At 44.2% G+C, this 7,173-nt stretch overlaps 1 protein-coding gene across 2 annotated transcripts in view; it reads right to left on the bottom strand.

The window, feature by feature from the left end:
* Positions 1–3,996, bottom strand: part of LOC129850607 (interleukin-2 receptor subunit beta-like) — a gene marked incomplete at its 3' end in the record, with an annotated part of 14,808 nt that extends 10,812 nt beyond the window's left edge. For both annotated transcript variants that reach the window (XM_055916923.1, XM_055916922.1), the window contains 1 exon segment: positions 3,726–3,996.
* Between the last annotated feature and the right edge of the window lie 3,177 nt (positions 3,997–7,173).

Raw genomic sequence — 7,173 nt, forward strand, 5'->3', positions numbered from 1 at the left:
ACATGTACACACACACACATATTGTGCATGCACGCACACACAAGCTCATTCTGCATGTATGAACACACACAGACTCACACCACACACACACACACACACACACACACACACACACACACACACACACACACACACACACACACACACACACACACACACACACACACACACACACACACACACACACACACACACACACACACGGGCTGCAGGTAAGAAAACCACAACGTCCTCGTTTCCCAGAATGTTTACAAGCTGTTTCCAATAACAAACAAACCACAAACCACTAACACCCCCGTCCCCTCCTCCTCTCTACCTCTCTTCTCATCCTCTCCCAAACCAAACCTCATACTAACACCCCCTCCCTTCTTCTTCTTACCATGTACACCTCTCCTTTCACCCTCCCTATCTCTCTCTGACTTCCTTTCCACCAACGCTCACTCCCTGACTCTCCCCTCCTCCCCCTCACCCTCCCTATCTCTCTGACTTCCTTTCCACCAACGCTCACTCCCTGACCCCCCCCTCCTCCTCCTCACCTCCCCCTCTTGTCTTTGACTTCCTCTGTACCTGTGGCTGGGTGTGTATATCCTGTCCTACTTAAACACTGGACCAAATCAACCCCTAGGTTACATCCTAACTGGCACCCTTGTTCCCTATATAGTGCACTATATACCCTAGAGGCCGTGGTTAAAAGTAGTACACAATATAGGGAATAGGGTGCCATTTGGAGCGCACTCATAAGCCCCTCCACAATGAGGACAGTCGTCTCCAGTTCAACCCACAAGGTGTGCAGGGTTTTGCTCCAGTTCTATTTGAACATCCTGTCCTACTAAACCTAGGCCCAGATCAGCTCCTAGCCCATCCATAATGAAGATTGAATCAGCTCCTAGCCCCCTCCATAATGAAGCCCTAATCAGCTCCTAGCCCCCTCCATAATGAAGCCCTAATCAGCTCCTAGCCCCCTCCATAATGAAGCCCTAATCAGCTCCTAGCCCCCTCCATAATGAAGCCCTAATCAGCTCCTAGCCCCCTCCATAATGAAGCCCTAATCAGCTCCTAGCCCCCTCCATAATGAAGCCCTAATCAGCTCCTAGCCCTCTCCATAATGAATCCCTAATGAGCTCCTAGCCCCCTCCATAATGAAGATTGAATCAGCTCCTAGCCCCCTCCATAATGAAGCCCTAATCAGCTCCTAGCCCCCTCCATAATGAAGATTGAATCAGCTCCTAGCCCCCTCCATAATGAAGATTGAATCAGCTCCTAGCCCCCTCCATAATGAAGATTGAATCAGCTCCTAGCCCCCTCCATAATGAAGATTGAATCAGCTCCTAGCCCCCTCCATAATGAAGCCCTAATCAGCTCCTAGCCCCCTCCATAATGAAGCCCTAATCAGCTCCTAGCCCCCTCCACAATGAAGCCCTAATCCGCTCCTAGCCCCCTCCATAATGAAGATTGAATCAGCTCCTAGCCCCCTCCATAATGAAGCCCTAATCAGCTCCTAGCCCCCTCCACAATGAAGCCCTAATCAGCTCCTAGCCCCCTCCATAATGAAGATTGAATCAGCTCCTAGCCCCCTCCATAATGAAGCCCTAATCAGCTCCTAGCCCCCTCCATAATGAAGCCCTAATCAGCTCCTAGCCCCCTCCATAATGAAGCCCTAATCAGCTCCTAGCCCCCTCCATAATGAAGCCCTAATCAGCTCCTAGCCCCCTCCATAATGAAGCCCTTATCAGCTCCTAGCCCCCTCCATAATGAAGCCCTAATCAGCTCCTAGCCCCCTCCATAATGAAGCCCTAATCAGCTCCTAGCCCCCTCCATAATGAAGCCCTAATCAGCTCCTAGCCCCCTCCATAATGAAGCCCTAATCAGCTCCTAGCCCCCTCCATAATGAAGATTGAATCAGCTCCTAGCCCCCTCCATAATGAAGCTCTAATCAGCTCCTAGCCCCCTCCATAATGAAGCCCTAATCAGCTCCTAGCCCCCTCCATAATGAAGCTCTTATCAGCTCCTAGCCCCCTCCATAATGAAGCCCTCATCAGCTCCTAGCCCCCTCCATAATGAAGCCCTAATCAGCTCCTAGCCCCCTCCATAATGAAGCCCTAATCAGCTCCTAGCCCCTCCATAATGAAGCCCTAATCAGCTCCTAGCCCCCTCCATAAAGAAGCCCTAATCAGCTCCTAGCCCCCTCCATAAAGAAGCCTTAATCAGCTCATAGCCCCCTCCATAATGAAGATTGAATCAGCTCCTAGCCCCCTCCATAATGAAAATTGTATCAGCTCCTAGCCCCCTCCATAATGAAGATTGAATCAGCTCCTAGCCCCCTCCATAATGAAGATTGAATCAGCTCCTAGCCCCCTCCATAATGAAGCCCTAATCAGCTCCTAGCCCCCTCCATAATAAAGCCCTAATCAGCTCCTAGCCCCCTCCATAATGAAGATTGAATCAGCTCCTAGCCCCCTCCATAATGAAGCCATAATCAGCTCCTAGCCCCCTCCATAATGAAGCCCTAATCAGCTCCTAGCCCCCTCCATAATGAAGCCCTAATCAGCTCCTAGCCCCCTCCATAATGAAGATTGAATCAGCTCCTAGCCCCCTCCACAATGAAGCCCTAATCAGCTCCTAGCCCCCTCCATAATTAAGCCCTAATCAGCTCCTAGCCCCCTCCATAATGAAGCCCTAATCAGCTCCTAGCCCCCTCCATAATGAAGCCCTAATCAGCTCCTAGCCCCCTCCATAATGAAGATTGAATCAGCTCCTAGCCCCCTCCACAATGAAGCCCTAATCAGCTCCTAGCCCCCTCCATAATGAAGCCCTAATCAGCTCCTAGCCCCCTCCATAATGAAGCCCTAATCAGCTCCTAGCCCCCTCCATAATGAAGCTCTAATCAGCTCCTAGCCCCCTCCATAATGAAGATTGAATCAGCTCCTAGCCCCCTCCATAATGAAGATTGAATCAGCTCCTAGCCCCCTCCATATTAAGCCCTAATCAGCCCCTAGCCTCTTCCACAATGAGGACAGTGGTCTTCAACCTTGATTCTAGAGATCTAAAGGGTGTGCAGGGTTTTGGTGCAGCCCAGCACTAACACAGAACAAAAGTCTGGGCTTCTCTGGGACCAGGATGGAAGAATCCTTTCCTAGCGCATAGCCTAGACACATTTCATCAGCCCCAAGGGATGGGAGAGGTGTATGGAATATTGTAACAGCTTCGCTCTCTGTGTGTCTCTCAAGTGATAATAGTCATCATCATCATCATCATCATCATCATCATCATCATCATCACTACCGTGATCATGACCTCAACTGTGTAATACTGTGTCTTCCAAATGATCACACTCAAACACACAGACACAGGCAGAGTAGCTTTCTTGATTGAACAACAAATGTAATCCATAACCACCTGAATACATCATAGATGTAGGATCATCATTTGAGCCAGTTTGCTATAATGGAAAATTATCCCGCAGCAACTGGAAATGTGAATTATTATGTGGATTATAGTTATAGTTATGTGGATTATGGATATTTGTTGTAGGGGCTGATACATTTTTCGATAGGGCAAATCAAGTCTGACATTTTAAATTGGAAATTACAAGCGTTAGAAGCCTTATTGAGCCTTGAATACACTACAAGTTTGCATTTTCTACTGTGCAGGAAAATTCTCAGCAACAAAAGAGTGATCAAATTAAGATCCTACATCTGTATATTAATATTCAAAGAGAGCCTTACCTTACTGTATAGTGGACCTTCTTGTAGTCTCAGAAACACCGGCTTCTCAATGCTCTCCGGTTGAGTTACGTTTCACTCTAAACTGAAGGACAAGACAAGTGCTTAATGATGAATCAGTTTCTTGTCTCTCAATTGGTCACCACCGGATGATTCAAACCCTTTAATGACGAGAAAAACGTCTGCCTGCCTTCTCTGAAAAGTAAATGAGTGAACAGAAAAGAGATTACTGACAGAAAGGGATTTTCTGTGGCTTCAGTTAGTTTCAACTGAAACCACACACGTCATTAACGCTGCGATCTGTACTTGTCAGAAGCGGGGGTTAAAACAAAAATATTACATTTTTCAGTTTTTCTTCTTCCGGTCTCTGTTCTTGTTCCTTTTTCTAAAGCGTTCAATATGACTTTTGTTATTGTGAAATGTTGAGATGATGTAAAGTGTAAAATTAGAACATTTAATGTTTTTATTCCTTTCTGGAAATAACAGGTGCAAAAGCTTTGAAAGTGCCATGTGTGGCGAGTGAGGTAGTGAAAGAGAGAGACAGAGACCAAATACCACGTTTTGCTGCCCTCAAATGGACAAAGTATGACGAGAGTATGGCCTTGGTGTAACCAGTAGTTGATTTTCACAGCCGCTTTTCAGCTCCACAAGCAGCTATGAAAGGAGACTATTTAGCATGTAATGAACAGTCCTCTTTCAACCGTATCCAGGTGCTTTATTTATACAGAAAAAGGATAAAGAGTTATTATAGTTATTATATAACTTATTTTTAATATCAGATACAAACAAAAACTCAACCATGTTCTTAAACAAATGAAAGATCACGGATTACAATACACACCATCAGGAAGAGGTTTTTGGGAGGGTGAGTATCTTTCTCCCTGTTCTGCTGACTAGTATTTTTCTCTGCTCATACAGGCCTAAGGCACTAATTTGGTGGTAAAAAACAAATAATCATACATGTTTAATTTTGACATGTATTATTTTTTAACTGTGATTCATCGGGGGGCGCTGAAGCACCCTCAGCATCCTACTTCCTGCGGCTATGCATACCACGTGTTTACTCCACATGAACTACATTCCTATGACTACGGAATGTCTTCAGGTTTAAAGTATGTGTATGTGTTTTTCCGTGTGTGTCTGTGTGACCGGTGGGTGGGTCCACTCGGCCATCGTGTGTCTCTGCTAAACAGGTCTGGTCCAAACGTAGAGACAGATAACTGAACCCTTTCAGCTGATGATCATAAACACACACACACCAGTTGGGTCAATAGATTCAACAAAAACTATTTGTATCATGAGGATGAGTCACCTATTATTTCACAATGATATGATTTTCCTTGGAGACCTCTGAATGCAGACATGGAAGAACTTCCTGAAATGACTTACTAAAATACACTATATGCAAAAGTATCTGGACACTCCTTTAAATTAGTGGATTCTGCTATTTCAGCAATGCCCATTCCTGACAGGTGTATAAAATCGAGCACACAGCCATGTAATCTCCATAGATAAACAACAGCAGTAGAATGGCCTTACTTACTCAGTGACTTTCAATGTGGCACCGTCATAGGATGCCACCTTTCTACCAAGTCAGTTTGTCAAATTTCCATTCCATTTCCACCATCATCCGGTCAGCCCGGCCCCGCATCCAACAGGGTCTGTGCTATCTGGTATTGTTGGGACGGCTCTACCCCATTGAAGTTGAAAATTAAATGAGTTTAAGTAAGGGTTAGTGTTAGGGTTTAGGGTATGGGCGTTCTAAGGATCCCGGATAGCACTGACCCATGCCACAGGTATGCCTATGCCCTCTATTGATACATTTCAATGTGTCCAATGGAAGTGTTTGTAGAATTTATAACGCACGCGCACACACACACACACACACACACACACACACACACACACACACACAAACAGAGCGAGAGAGAGACAGTTGATTCTTTATTAATTGGCTGAAATATAAAAACACAGACTATCAAGCAAGCAACGTAGTCTATGTTAAACAATACATCCATTTACCAATTACTATCAATAAGATTGTAATAACAACTAAGCTGCCTTATTAAAAATACATTTAAAATGGCTAACTTAGAATAATGACAATTTGCAAAAACCCAAACATAATTTAATCTGCAACATTTTTATACATTTTTTGATAGAATTTTTGATAGAATATTTAAAGCACACAATATACTTGAAGTGAAGCCGCTCAACAACAACTACATCACATTAGTCATCTATCAGACTCCCATCCAGAGAGACACACAGATCTCCCACAAGGTCAAAAACGTGGCCCCGAACCAGCGATCCATCAGCCCCTGGCCCAAGCTCCCAACCGCCAGGCCACCAGCCCTCCAAGACCACCCCCCCCATCCAGTTCCCTAAGAGCTTCCTCTCAACCACCCGAGAAAAATGTTATCATTCCATTCCCCACCCCAAAGCACCAACAACCAACAAAATGAACCAAAGACAAAGACAAAGTAAAACAGAAAACAACAATGCAAAAAACAAAAGACATCAAGGCCAACTGAAATCATAACAGCAAGGACAACTAAAATCATAACAGCAAGGACAACTGAAATCATAACAGCAAGGACAACTGAAATCATAACAGCAAGGACAACTAAAAGCATAACAGCAAGGACAACTAAAATCATAACAGCAAGGACAACTAAAATCATAACAGCAAGGACAACTGAAATCATAACAGCAAGGACAACTGAAATCATAACAGCAAGGCCAACTGAAATCATAACAGCAAGGCCAACTGAAATCATAACAGCAAGGACAACTGAATATGTTTGAGTGCACGTATGGCACTATTTACATGTGTGTGTGTCCATGTATGTGCACAAGTGCATTTGAAGGAGAGTGTATATGCATGTGTACAAACACCTGCACGGCATCAGCCTCAGGCAAACAGGCATTAGCTGTAACAACACTGCCCCTCAGTGTCATTCAAACTTACATTTTGTTTTGTTTTATTTGGACTTTATTTGTTTTACTTTTATCTTTGACCGTCATTCTATCCCCCACCAAACAACTCCAATCCCATTTGTCTCCAATTCCACATCCCAACCCTCAGCGTCCCTCAGCTTCCCTCAGCCCATCCCATCTCTGCTGGCCACCCCCATATATCTTTCAACTATGCTGTGATGTTTAACTTACAACAGTATTATTTAAATATATAAAAATAATAATATCATTTTTCAAAAGAGACATTACATTCAAGATGGTCATGTTATACACAACATAATAATACATTCTTCATTTCTACTGAGAGGTTTATCAGTATCACATCAGTATTTACTGTGAGCACAATCATAGTATCATATTGATATCATGAATAGATGTACTACTGACATGAGAGGTAGAAAAGCGTTTAGAAGTGGTATAAACAACAAGGCCCGAGGGGGTGTGGTATGTACCAATATACCACAGCTAAGGG

This window comes from Salvelinus fontinalis, unplaced genomic scaffold, assembly GCF_029448725.1.
Source record: "Salvelinus fontinalis isolate EN_2023a unplaced genomic scaffold, ASM2944872v1 scaffold_2137, whole genome shotgun sequence".
In the NCBI taxonomy this organism is placed as follows: domain Eukaryota; kingdom Metazoa; phylum Chordata; class Actinopteri; order Salmoniformes; family Salmonidae; genus Salvelinus; species Salvelinus fontinalis.